Source organism: Oncorhynchus masou, chromosome 13 (assembly GCF_036934945.1).
Source record: "Oncorhynchus masou masou isolate Uvic2021 chromosome 13, UVic_Omas_1.1, whole genome shotgun sequence".
NCBI lineage: Eukaryota > Metazoa > Chordata > Actinopteri > Salmoniformes > Salmonidae > Oncorhynchus > Oncorhynchus masou.
The window spans coordinates 32,620,609-32,635,606 of NC_088224.1; the positions used below are offsets into that span (position 1 = coordinate 32,620,609).

At 39.6% G+C, this 14,998-nt stretch overlaps 1 protein-coding gene across 3 annotated transcripts in view; it reads right to left on the reverse strand.

The window, feature by feature from the left end:
• The window catches only part of LOC135552104 (death-associated protein kinase 2-like), a 30,827-nt gene extending 18,058 nt beyond the window's left edge, over positions 1-12,769 (reverse strand). The window contains exon 1 of one of the 3 annotated variants that reach the window (XM_064983514.1): positions 12,625-12,769. The gene's annotated coding sequence lies outside the window, so the exon portion shown is untranslated. Of the gene's footprint in view, positions 1-5,974; positions 6,247-12,401; positions 12,605-12,624 lie in introns of those variants that run through there. The other 2 variants (XM_064983513.1, XM_064983512.1) reach the window with 2 other exon arrangements.
• Between the last annotated feature and the right edge of the window lie 2,229 nt (positions 12,770-14,998).

The following is a 14,998-nucleotide window of genomic DNA, read 5'->3' on the forward strand; positions in this document are numbered from 1 at the left end:
GTTTTTTAAAGGGCAGTAAATGAGAATGAATAAACTGTTTCGATGCCAGACAAGGCTCCGCTGATAGCCAGGTGTAGCAGTGGTAAGGTGTTGGGACTAGAGGTCGACCGATTAATCGGAATGGCCAATTAATTAGGGCCAATTTCAAGTTTTCATAACGATCGGAACGCTGTATTTTTGGACACCGATTTGGCCTACTTTTTTTTGTACATTTTTTTTACACATTTATTTAACTAGGCAAGTCAGTTAAGAACACATTCTTATTTTCAATGATGGCCTAGGAACGGTGGGTTAACTGCCTTGTTCAGGAGCAGAACGACAGATTTTTACCTTTTCAGCTTGGGGATTCAATATTGCCTCTCATTGCACTCCACGTGGAGCCTGCCTGTTACGCGAATGCAGCAATAAGCCAAGGTATGTTGCTAGCTAGCATTGAACTTATCTTATAAAAAACAATCAATCAATCATAATAACTAGTTAACTATACATGGTTGATATTACTAGTTTATTTAGCGTGTCCTGCGTTGCATACAATCGATGCGTTGCACATTCGCGAAAAAGGACTGTCGTTGCTCCAACGTGTACATAACCATAAACATCAATGCCTTTCTTAAAATCAATACACAAGTATATATTTTTAAACCTGCATAATTAGTTAATATTGCCTGCTAACATGAATTTATTTTAACTACGGCAATTGTCACTTCTCTTGCGTTCTGTGCAACAGAGTCAAGGTATATGCAGCAGTTTGGGCCGCCTGGCTCTTTGCGAATTGTGTGAAGATTATTTCTTCCTAACAAAGACAGCCAACTTCGCCAAAAGGGGGATGATTTAACAAAAGCGTATTTGTAAAAAAAAAAAAAGCACAATCGCTGCACGACTGTACCTAACCATAAACATCAATTACTTTCTTAAAATCAATACACAGAAGTATATATTTGTATACCTGCATGTTTAGCTAAAATAAATCCAGGTTAGCAGGCAATATTAACCAGGTGAAATTGTGTCACTTATCTTGCGTTCATTGCACTCAGAGTCAGGGTATATGCAACAGTTTGGGCCGCCTGGCTCGTTGCGAGCTAATTTGCCAGAATTTTACGTAATTATGACATAACATTGAAGGTTGTGCAATGTAACAGCAATATTTAGACTTAGGGATGCCACCCGTTAGATAAAATACGGAACGGTTCCGTATTTCACTGAAAGAATAAATGTTTTGTTTTCAAAATGATAGTTTCCGGATTCGACCATATTAATTACCAAAGGCTTGTATTTCTGTGTGTTATTATGTTATAATTAAGTCTATGATTTGATATTTGATAGAGCAGCCTGACTGAGCAGTGGTATGCAGCAGCAGGATCGTAAGCATTCATTCAAACAGCACTTTCGTGTGTTTTGCCAGCAGCTTTTCGCAATGCTTCAAGCATTGAGCTGTTTATGACTTCAAGCCTATCAACTCTCAAGATTAGGCTGGTGTAACCGATGTGAAATGGCTAGCTAGTTAGCGGGGTGCGCGCTAATAGCGTTTCAAACTCCACTCGCTCTGAGACTTGGAGTAGTTGTTCCCCTAGTTGTTCCCTACCACGGCTTTTTTGGAGCGGTTGGTAACGATGCTTCGAGGATGGCTGTTGTCGATGTGTTCCTGGTTCGAGCCCAGGTAGGGGCGAAGAGAGGAACGGAAGCTATACTGTTACACTGGCAATACTAAAGCTCCTATAAGAACATTCAATAGTCAAAGGTATATGAAACTACCAGTTTTCATATGTTCTTACGTTCTGAGCAAGGAACTTAAACGTTAGCTTTTTTACATGGCACATATTGCACTTTTACTTTCTTCTCCAACACTTTGTTTTTGCATTATTTAAACCAAATGTTTCATTATTTATTTGAGGCTAAATGGATTTTATTGATGTATTATATTAAGTTAAAATAAGTGTTCATTCAGTATTGTTGTAATTGTCATTATTTCAAATCCAAAAATGTTTTTTTTTTTTTAAATTGGCCGATTAATTGGTATCGGTTTTTTTTGGGGTCCTCCAATAATCGGTATCGCCGTTGAAAAATCATAATCGGTCGACCTCTAGTTGGGACTGCTGTTGGGACAGCTTTATGTAGGCCCTAACAGTTTGAGGGCACCGTTTGTCACCATTATAGTGCAATTAATGTATTGTTTAGTGTTGTGTTGTGGCTTTGCTGGCATGCATCCCACATTTTTCACTTTTTTTGTCCCACCAAGATTTGCATGCTAAAATCGCCACTGATCTAGACATTATCTCACATTTCTTTTAGACTAACATTTAGTTTTCAACCATGGCAATTTGTATTAACCTAGCTGTCTGTCTCGCTGACATTTGCAACATTGTTTCAATATTCAAATTCAATCTCGAACTGATGAGGAATAGAGGCAGGCAGCGTTTCTCAGCCAGTCGAAATCATGAATCAGCTGGCATAATTTTTTATGGATATGTAAGAGATGTAAATTGAAAAAAGGTCAAATAAAACAAAGAACAGCTAGTTTGCAGTCTTTCCAGCTTCAGTTTGAAATTATTGTGTTAGTTGTGCTGTTGGCTAGCTCCTCTGAACAACAGTGTCCTAACGAGAGATAATTTTTTTATGCCAGGTGAAATCGTGCCTCATTAGCTCATTGTTGTGGATGTATCCAAATAAATGTCACAACAAAACAGCTTAAACAAATGCAGCTACTGTTGTTATTCTGTCTGCACTGGTTGATGTCACTGTAAGTTAGCCGTAGTTGACTAGCTTACATTCCAGGGATAAGAACGTTACCAGCCAGTATGGCAATGGAACATTTAGAACAAACATATACAGAACAAAAAGACTGAACGACTGGGTCCTGTCTCTGGCAACTGAACCAACAGAACGAACGCCCAGCCGGCTTGAGTAGCAACCCTAGATTTGTTTAGGGACTATATCTTGTGGACGGATGAAATAGTATGAATAAATTCATCAAAATAATGTTTTAATGAATATATGTCAATCATTATTTGAATATGTTGGTAACCCGTTGTATAAATGTGATAATGCCCTCAAAGCCGGTGTTTGGACTTAATCTCATGCCTAACAACACCCATGCCAATATATCCTCCAAACACCAGCTTCTCGGACATTATCACTAAATTAAATGGTATCAAACTACACAATTTATCTTTACCAGTGATAAAGACATGGATGTCTTGTGGTATGGTGGAGTATGCAAAATGGGTCATTTTTTAGCACCTCTATCTCGTAAATGTTTTGTCAGTTTTGACCACTTCTACTATGGGCAAATATTTATGGGAAGTTAAGTTCAAATCAAAAGGGGTGCAGTCAAAAAGTTATTGAAATCAAATGGAATGACCCATAAGCCTTTATTAGCATTGAACGCAGAGGGACTGAAGAGTGAGACAGTGTTTAAAAGTGCAAGTTCACAGAGTATTACTCTGCCTCTACCCACCACCGTATGAAAACAAACGTGATTAAAATAACAGACTAAAACCCTCAAGTGTCAAAGTGCATCAGCGCATGCATCAGTGAGTGTTTTTTTTCCCTTGGTTATGTAATGCGGCCCTTTTGAATATTTCAATGGGGATTGGTGATCAGTTTTGAAAGGATTACTGATGTTAATTGCAGGGAAGAATTATCCTTGTCGGCGTCCAGTCGTGCCTAATATAGTGAACCAAATACAGAGAGGGTGAAAGAGAGTGAAAGAGAGAAATGCTGACAATGAGAGAAAAGCATGTTGTATCCAAAAAACAGCATCATAAAGACAGACAGACAGACAGTCAGACAGACAGACAGACAGACAGACAGACAGACAGACAGACAGACAGACAGACAGACAGACAGACAGACAGACAGAGCAAAATATGGCGTGAGGGAGGGAGGCAGAAAGAGACAGGGAAAGAAAGATATTAAAGAGAGTGAGAGAAAGGGAGTGAGGACAAGAGGGGTCAACTTCAACAGTCTGCAATCATACAGAGGTAATGTACGTGCGCCGAATACAACTGGTGTAAACTTAAATGTGTCTATTTGTGACAGCATGTGAGTGTTTGTGAGTCTTCCTGTATATATACTAACTACAGAACACAATAATATCTTTCCCTCTCAGACTCTGTCTGACAGTTGTTATGTGCATGCCCCCCTCCCCTGCTAAAAATCATTCTCAAAAAGACATTCCCGAGACTCCCCTCATGATCCACCCCAGCTTCCCACCCCAATACCATGAAGTCAACAACATGACGATATCCTGAGAACAACAGCGTTGATTCAAGAACCAGCTCCCCCGCAACTCCAAAACCAGCCCTTCCCCAAATAACACTACAGTGGAACAATGGCCCTTGTCTATGAACGGTGCACTATGTCATCATGTCAAAAGGTCTGATAAGCGGCTAAAAGTGAGGCCTCGCTCCTAAATGTGGGCCAAAATAGACAGACAGACCGTGGCTTTACTGTCTTATCTAGGGCACTCTAATCTGAAGAGTAGGTGTGAAGAAGCGGTTGTTTATGGGTGCCACCAGCAAACTGGTGTCTTTGTGTATGCAAAATGTGTGTGTGCGTGTGTCTGCGCGTGCATGCGTGCGTGCGCGTCTGGCTGACTAGGTGCCCCATAAAACAAAAAATGCCTTGTTATCATTCATCTATCCTCACAAGAGATGAGTCAGAGATAGACAGTACAGTTCAGTTCTGAAGAAAATATGCCATCATCATGGAGTGTAGAGAAACTGATCTGTGCTAAGTGCTCAACCCACTTGACTTCAGTGTGGGCACAAGCCATGGACCAGTACCACGTAAACAGAGTGTATTCTATTCTGCCAAGAGCAGGGATCAAATTTGCAACCTTCTGTACAACAACACACACCACTCAAAACCCACTGTATTAGCAAACTGAGAAAGAGACTAGTCTGGCACTCCATGAGCGACAATTGACGTTCAGCATGTCAGCAATGTACTCCAGCCAACATGCTATGGGGCAGGAGTGTTTCACATTCAATTCACGTTTAGATGGTGCATTTGGTTGTTTCGGCTGCCAGAGCCAATTCACCTCTAAACAGAACATGTAAGGTCCTTAATGAGTAACATTAGGCTCATTTAATCCATTATTGGGCTACTGCAGACCCTGACCACACTGGTGTGTCTAAGGGAATGTGATCTGTTCATTTTTCAACATTATGTTGAGTTTGGCCTTCCCCTGTGCGTGTTTGTGTGTAACTATAAAGTCGTTGACCAGCTAGTCATAGGATAGCAGTTGTAGAAAATACTAAATTGATCACCACATAAAGCAAAAGATTTAGAGAAGATTATGATCATGTGGACACCTCAATAATAATATATGAAAGCTGAATCGTTGGAATTGGGGAACTATGAAAGTCAATGGAGAGAAAGAGAAGTGAGGGTGCCTAAACGTTATGGAAAAACATATAATCAGAAACTCAGATGAACCAGTTATGAAAAACAATCCCATAATTTACTCCAGAATAAATGGTGTGTAACGTGCCCAACTTTCTCATTTTAAATATGTCAAACTTCAGATTCTGACAATCCATTACAACCATTAGAATATAGCAGAACACAACCCGAAAATAAATGTTCTATTCCAAAAGGTATTGCAGTTTTTCATCAAACTCAACTAGTCGGGAACGATCGAGAGATTGCAGCAGTCATGAGCAATGGCCTTTGAGAGAAAAGCGGGTGATGAGAGCGGCACATCGTTTATTATCATGAGGTTATAATTTATTGGGTCGCCTGGGTGGTTAACATACACACACACACACATATCTATATATATGTGTGTGTGTGTGTGTGTGTGTGTGTGTGTGTGTGTGTGTGTGTGTGTGTGTGTGTGTGTGTGTGTGTGTGTGTGTGTGTGTGTGTGTGTGTGTGTGTGTGTGTGTGTGTGTGTGTGTGTGTGTGTGTGTGTAAGCATAAATCAACGAAAACAAAATGCGTCGAAAAGATCGTCAGGAGAAACACTCACCCAACTGAATGCCTGACCAGGCTCTTTTGCAAACTGAAACAAATAAGTGTTTGTTCTTCTAATGCGTTGCAATGAATTTTTCCCGATGACAACTAGTCAACAAGTCGTAGGACGACTAGTCAACGACGTAGCAAACTCCCCTGTCCATGTGTAGATAAGCCTACAGTCAGAGTTCTTTACAGTTACCCGTGGAATGCGGAAAAGTTCATTTTATTTCTGCCCCTCCTTCGGTTTATACGTAACTTTGTTGGGAGTGCTTGCTTGCTTCGATGCAAACCCGCTATGACTATGTTGTCACTAGTTACCACAGTCACAAAGCCAACATGGGCTATCATAACAATTAATGAAAACCAAAAAAAATGCTTTTTGGTCTTAATTTAAGGTTAGGTTTTGGTATAAGTTAGCAGAGGGGGTAGGTTTAAAAATATATTTTTTAAGAAGAGACATTTTAGAAATAGGCGGAGTTTGGCCATAATTATGACTTTGTATCTGTGGTCTCCAATGATAACGCCACTACGGAGTTCCTCATTGTAGTCATGAATTGCTCAAGGAAACAACGCAGGTGCGCGCGCACACACACATATCATATACAAAATATATGGATTTTAAACTCTCACAATGAATATGTTATGATGACGACTGGAAGGAATGTGGTACTTGTATAATACAGACAACGCATTCCTATTCTATTAACAAACTAATCCAAGTCTGACGTTTAGTTTTAAATTGTAACAGCGGGAGATATCACGAACAATATCCCTAAGAAACATCAGAAGAACATCAGCTAGACAAAAATGAACAACGTTCAACCCTATGCAGCAGTGTTGTAGTACTCGAGACCGGTCTTTTATAGACATGATTGCGCAGTGGCGAACCTATCGGACATAAGTCTTCAGTGTGTGACGGGTTCGTGATTCTGAAAGGACAGCAACGGTAATACCAGAGCACTCGTGTAGGAGAGTGCAATTTTTGTTAAACACAACGGGCTAATGGTGTAGTGGAAGCTATGCAGGTATATACCGTATACACACTTTTCTTCCAGTGGGCATTGCGTATACTCACTTCTTAATCCCCACGGATGCTTATTAAAGTAGTGTAGTGGAGGTATACGATTATCTAGTACAATAGTGAAATCATACACAAAGTAGCCTACACATTCGCAAATCACGTGAAATGTGTTCGCACAGCCTAGTTTCAGCAGAATATAATATGTAGGCAGCAAGCGCGCGCAGCTCAACTGGTTTTGGCATGGAGCAGTTTACAGTAGAATGACGTCGGTAGCCGGTAGGTAGGACATTTTGATGTATGATATCTACCAGTAAATTCTAACTAAGGCAACAATAAGTATGTAAACCAGGTACTGAAAACGTTTGGACCGAAGTCTTGGTTAGTTGGCTATTTGTGATGTGCAATTCAGTCATCATGAGCTGTTTGCATCAGAGGCATACTGTAGGCATGAGTGGACCTTCGATGAAACAGGCACACCCACTGGGGAGCCAGGCCCTGCCAGGCCCACCCAATCAGATTGAGGAAAAACAAAAAAATTATACATTATTATTACAAAAAACACAGTTCCACTCACCAGCTGATGATAATTTGAAGCAACCCTTTCCTTCAGCCAATTACCAAAAGCACACTCTTTGGCCTCATGGGTGGAATGTTATTAATATTTTTTATCATAAATAATAAAGATGGATTTTTTTTCTGACAAATCTGGTGTTTCTATGTCAAACAGTTTTGTTATATCTCAGTCTTCTGTGATATATATAAATGTTAAAATTGGGATGCAAAAAAAAAGACTATCTGACATGGTACTTGTCTTTTTTTAAGCCCATAACCATGTGTGAGGTGTATACTTTTGTTTCAAAGTAGATTTGTTAAAGATTACCTATAATCCCACTGTGTGACCTTGATCTAGCCTACTGCAGTAAAAGGTTAACTTCTTGTTGAAAGTTATTCTTGAAAAGGGAGAAGCTAACACATTAGCAACAACATCCTCTTCGATAACACCTGCTGCAGCTGCTGCAAACTAGTTTACAACAAAAGATAGCTAGCTAGACTGTGGGAAAACTATGGCTTCCTTTGCAAAATGACCTGTTTTAAAAAGAGAAAGAGTTTTGTAAAAATGGTCCCACCCATTACAAGTCAAAATGTGATTGGTTGATTCCACCGTCACTCCAAATTGTTGCCCTAATACAGTGGAATGTCAGATTCCTTCTTCCTAGCTTCTGATAGCCTAGCCAATGGGCAGATTTAGCTAGCTCCAGAGGCAACCAAAGAAAAACTCTGATTGGATATTTTTTTATATTTAGTGTTAACCCTTTCCTTTCCAACAAAAACTGAAGAGATTAAAATCAGAACATCATTGAAAATAACAATATAATTATTATTGTTATTGTTATAATTTTATAAATCTTTAGCCCTTCTCTGAAGGCATAGAAGGCCCTCATTGTTCTCCACTGTGTTTGGGTTAGTAATAATTTGTAGAGTGGCTCTATTTGTCCTCAGCATGCATTTTTTTCGCCATTCTGAATGTCAGAAAAATCCATGTTTATCTGAAATATGAACACAGAAATACTGGACATTTTGAACTTTTGTTATGGTGGTAATTTGACAAAATCAGAATTATGTTTTTTCTGGTCTGTCTTGACTCGGTCTCAGACCCCTTGTTCCCCGTCTGGTCTCGGTCTTGCCTCCCCCCCCCCCCCCTCCAGTCTTGGTCTTGACTCGGACTCAACTTGCTCTGGTCTTGGTCTTGAATTGGTCTCGCTTTAGGTGGTTTCGAACACAACACTGCAATGTAGGCAAGTCTACCCTAGCTGCAAAACAGTGTTTTTCCTCATTAAAGCGGCTGAATCACTTTGGTTCTTTTCACGGTTATAAATAGATTTCACTCAAAAAGTACCCTGGCTTACCATATGAGACAGGTCACAACAAACTTGTCAAAACACTGTTATGTTAGTTGTCTTATCTGAATACTTTGTTATATACCCTTTGTTGGCAATGACAGAGGTCAAATGTTTGAGAGAAAACACTCTAAAGTTTCCAAAATATAATAATAAATGGGTATAGGTCTATATAAATAATTTAAAAGTAAAACAAGAAATGGATGTATCAATCCCCTTTAATTTAGCCATACCCCAGTAGCCTACAGTACTTTATATCCATATTTCAATTTAGATAAAGGTTACAACTGAGCCATAGTCAGAGTCACTACACATGCATTGGTCAGTGTGATGTCATGTGAGTCAAGCCCCCTGGGAGCAGTGCAGAGAACTGTATGTTCAAATCAACAGCCTGGTCTCATAGACTAGACGTAACATAGTAAATGTAAATCCGGGACAATCAAATTAGTGTGATTTGTAATGTTTGGTATGGTTACATAAGGTAAAAGGTTACTTAAGGCAAAAACAAAAGGTATAACATGAACATCTAGCAACCCAAAGGTTGCGTGTTCGAATCTCATCATGGACAACTTTAGCTAATTAGCAACTTTTCAACTACTTACTACTTTTTTGCTACTATGCAACTACTTATTATGTTAGCTAACCCTAACCCTTTTAGCTAACCATTCCCATAACCCTAACCTTACCCCTTTAACCTGTTGAGTGTAGTGGGCAGTATTTTGATGTTTGGATGAAAAACGTACCCAAATGAAACTACCTATTTCTCAGGCCCAGAATCTAGAAAATGCATATCAGGTTAGGACAGAAAATACTCTAAAGTTTCAAAAACTGTCAAAATATTGTCTGTGAGTATAACATAACTGATATTGCAGGCGAAAACCTGAGGAAAATCCAACCCGGAAGTGCTGTTTTTCCTGAAAGCTCTCTGTTCCATTGCCTGCCTTCGCTCCATTTAAAAGGATATCAACCAGATTCCTTTCCCTGTGACTTCCCCATGGTGTGAACAGTCTTTAGACATCGTTTCAGGTTTTTATTTTGAGCGAGAAAGATTACATCGCATCATTGTATGGCTGGGTGCCAGCAGCGTTTTGCATGCGCAACAGCTTGGATCAGACATTTTCTCCCTCTCTCCTATTGAAGAAGCTACAGTCCCGGTTGAAATATTATAAATTATACAGTGGGGCAAAAAAGTATTTAGTCAGCCACCAATTATGCAAGTTCTCCCACTTAAAAAGATGAGAGAGACCTGTAATTTTCATCATAGGTACACTTCAACTATGACAGACAAAATGAAAAAAAAAAAAATCCATAAAATCACACTGTAGGATGTTTTATGAATTTATTTGCAACTTATGGTGGAAAATAAGTATTTGGTCACCTACAAACAAGCAAGATTTCTGGCTCTCACAGACCTGTAACTTCTTCTTTAAGAGGCTCCTCTGTCCTCCACTTGTTACCTGTATTAATGGCACCTGTTTGAACTTGTTATCAGTATAAAAGTCACCTGTCCACAACCTCAAACAGTCACACTCCAAACCCCATTATGGCCAATACCAAAGATATGTCAAAGGACACCAGAAACAAAATTGTAGACCTGCACCAGGCTGGGAAGACTGAATCTGCAATAGGTAAGCAGCTTGGTTTCAAGAAATCAACTGTGGGAGCAATTATTAGGAAATGGAAGACATACAAGACCACTGATAATCTCCCTCGATCTGGGGCTCCACGCAAGATCTCACCCCGTGGGGTCAAAATGATCACAAGAACGGTGAGCAAAAATCCCAGAACCACACCTAGTGAATGACCTGCAGAGAGCTGGGACCAAAGTAACAAAGCCTACCATCAGTAACACACTACGCTGCCAGAGACTAAAATCCTGCTGTGCCAGACGTGTCCCCCTGCTTAAGCCAGTACATGTCCAGGCCCGTCTGAAGTTTGCTAGAGAGCATTTGGATGATCCAGAAGAAGATTGGGAGAATGTAATATGGTCAGATGAAACCAAAATATAACTTTTTGGTAAAAACTCAACTCGTCGTGTTTGGAGGACAAAGAATGCTGAGTTGCATCCAAAGAACACCATACCTACTGTGAAGCATGGGGGTGGAAACATCATGCTTTGGGGCTGTTTTTCTGCAAAGGGACCAGGACGACTGATCCGTGTAAAGGAAAGAATGAATGGGGGCCATGTATCGTGAGATTTTGAGTGAAAATCTTTGGAGGGAGTTGAAAGTCCGTGTTGCCCAGCAACAGCCCCAAAACAGCACTGCTCTAGAGGAGATCTGCATGGAGGAATGGGCCAAAATACCAGGAACAGTGTGTGAAAACCTTGTGAAGACTTACAGAAAACGTTTGACCTCTGTCATTGCCAACAAAGGGTATATAACAAAGTATTGAGAAACTTTTGTTATTGACCAAATACTTATTTCCACCATAATTTGCAAATAAATTCATTAAAAATCCTACAATGTGATTTTCTGGATTTTTTTTTCCTAATTTTGTCTGTCATAGTTGAAGTGTACCTATGATGAAAATTACAGGCCTCTCTCATCTTTTTAAGTGGGAGAACTTGCACAATTGTTGGATGACTAAATACTTTTTTGCCCCACTGTATATTGTAAAAACAAATTGAGGATTGATTATTAAAAAAAGTTTGACATGTTTCTACGAACTTTACGGATACTATTTGGAATTTTCGTCTGCCTGGTTGTGACCATTCGAGCCTGTGGATTTCTGAACATAACGCGCCAATAACATGGAGGTATTTTGGATATAAAAATAATCTTTATGGAACAAAAGGAACATTTATTGTGTAACTGGGAGTCTCGTGAGTGCAAACATCCGAAGATCATCAAAGGTAAGCGATTCATTTTATTGCTTTTCTGACTTTCGTGACCAATCTACTTGGCAGCTAGCTGTTTGTAACGTTTTGTCTACTGAGAGAGATTTCCTTACATAAACGCTTGGCATGCTTTCATCAAAAAAGCTTTTTGGAAATCTGACATGCCAGGTGGATTAACAACAAGCTTGTTTTGCAATATTGCACTTGTGATTTCATGAAAATTAAATATTTGTAGTAATTTAATTTGAATTTGGCGTTCTGCAATTCAGCGGATGTTGACAAAAATGATCCCGCTAACGGGATGGGTGCATCAAGAATATACAGAATAACATGAAATGTTCTGAGACCAGGTTGCAATCAGAGCTCACGATGCTCTTTGCTCCAGTGCACACATGCACCCAATTTCCATTACTTCGAATTAGTACCACTACACACAACACAACCAGATTTACATTAGGGTATCACATAAAAATAACGAGGATAGAGCATTTGATTATACAGTAGCCTATACATTATGAATATAAAAGCCCTCCCGCTCTCTCTCCCTCACTCACTCACACACACACACACACACACACACATTACAGGGAGAGAATAGCATGTCATACAAAACACGACCACCGTTATTTACAACTGTGTGAATTTAATTCGACAATAAACCCACCTGGATAAAAATAAATACCTGCAAAATATTGGTATCCTTTTCTCGGAATGTAGCCTATTATAAGCGTTCAGGCAACGCTGTTTCGTTTGATAGCATTCAGGCAGCGTTGTTTCGTTTGAGTTGCGACATACCACAGCAATGCAACATTGTCTGATACCCCCGCTATCGTTCTGCTTTTCTGTATGAGTAAATAACGATACCGTCGTTTTACGCACCAAAGGCGGCTATGGAAAGAGCTCACCTGTTTTAAAAACTGTCCGCGTGGCTGCGCACAAAGACGTCACGAATCGTGCCAGTCCAACAGAGGTCCGAAATAGAGGCACGAAACGGCTGTCTCAAACAAGACAATCTTTGAAAAAGTGTGAGGTTTGTATATATTACATTGAGTTGTACAGGCATGCTATGCCATTCGAAAAAACGAACCCGACAACCACACTTCCTAGATATGAAGCAACTTGTCAAGTCGCCATATGGTCCATTATGTTTCAATGATCCTATGCTGTAACACACAACGATGGTGAGATATTGTCAGCCTGTGTGTGTGTGGTGGCACCCTATGGTATGGCTATATACACACTAATACATTGACATGAGATCAACGACATTCATGGATTGATGAAGATGATAATTAATCATGACGATGATGATATGCAATTGGCCTTTGATCGTTTGTTACAAGATGTCATGTTTTTATTGTGGCACGTGTGCTATATCATCCCCAAAACATTATCTTAGGATATGTTAGGTTCTTGCGCCGCTCTGTGGAATTAAAATTGAACTGTTATTTATAAGTAGCCGAATCCTACTGTAGTTCTGCCCTAAATCCTTTCTCTTTACCTTTCACATTGGAATAACCACAAGTCTATGGCCCAATACTCCGATAAATACAAATTATTAAAACAAATTGCATGGAATACACCTGATTTAATAAATGTAGCAAATTGTTATAGTGATTATTGTTTTTATACAGTAATACACAGTAAGTATACATACATGGAACAGAACAGTTGTGGACATAATATAAGCTCTTAGAAAAAAAAACTGCTCTAAATGTTTCATAATTAGTAAGTGCCATGTCACATGACAAGTTGAGACAATGGCAGCTATAGTGTAACTTACTTGGATATTTGTAGGTGGAAGGAAGTGGAAAGAAATGTCACAGAATGCAGTACAGTAACTGAGACAGAGAGAGTGGTGTGTGTCTGTGTGTCTGTGTGTCTGTGCCTGTAGGTTTGTTTATGTGAAATATGTATTTGTGTGTTTTGAGAGAGAGAGATGGAGAGATGTTTTGAGGTATGGGGAGACCGCGAGAACAGGAGAGATGAGAAGATACAAATATTTAAAAAACGAACGCGACAACAATGCAGCTGTGAGAAAGATAACAGGAAACCAGAGTCAATCATCTGTGAATGAATGAGGAACTATATTTCTATGCATTACTATGCATTGGATCCCAACATCTGCCTTGCACAGTGCATTGTTCAGTATTTTAATGAATTCCTGCTAACTTTTCATTATTCAGTATTGAGAGTGTATTTTGGTGTTAGTTGACCTTATGGTGAACCAATGAGAGCTACTTTGGTCATAGTTAAACGTAGGCCCAATTTCAGTCAATACAGATATAGGAAATCGCACTGCGGGTTCACTCGGGGGTGAATCTTCAATCCTTCCTTACACTTAAGTAAGATGTTTCCTATGTATTTTAAATTAAAGACAGATATGGTATCACATAACCAATGACAAAGTCTGCGAAAGGTACAACTTGTGGGGAGGGACAGTGTTAACGTGGTTCACAGAGCTATACAGTGCCTTGCGAAAGTATTCGGCCCCCTTGAACTTTGCGACCTTTTGCCACATTTCAGGCTTCAAACATAAAGATATAAAACTGTATTTTTTTGTGAAGAATCAACAACAAGTGGGACACAATCATGAAGTGGAACGACATTTATTGGATATTTCAAACTTTTTTAACAAATCAAAAACTGAAAAATTGGGCGTGCAAAATTATTCAGCCCCTTTACTTTCAGTGCAGCAAACTCTCTCCAGAAGTTCAGTGAGGATCTCTGAATGATCCAATGTTGACCTAAATGACTAATGATGATAAATACAATCCACCTGTGTGTAATCAAGTCTCCGTATAAATGCACCTGCACTGTGATAGTCTCAGAGGTCCGTTAAAAGCGCAGAGAGCATCATGAAGAACACGGAACACACCAGGCAGGTCCGAGTTACTGTTGTGAAGAAGTTTAAAGCCGGATTTGGATAGAAAAAGATTTCCCAAGCTTTAAACATCCCAAGCAGCACTGTGCAAGCGATAATATTGAAATGGAAGGAGTATCAGACCACTGCAAATCTACCAAGACCTGGCTGTCCCTCTAAACTTTCAGCTCATACAAGGAGAAGACTGATCAGAGATGCAGCCAAGAGGCCCATGATCACTCTGGATCAACTGCAGAGATCTACAGCTGAGGTGGGAGACTCTGTCCATAGGACAATAATCAGTCGTATATTGCACAAATCTGGCCTTTATGGAAGAGTGGCAAGAAGAAAGCCATTTCTTAAAGATATCCATAAAAAGTGTTGTTTAAAGTTTGCCACAAGCCACCTGGGAGACA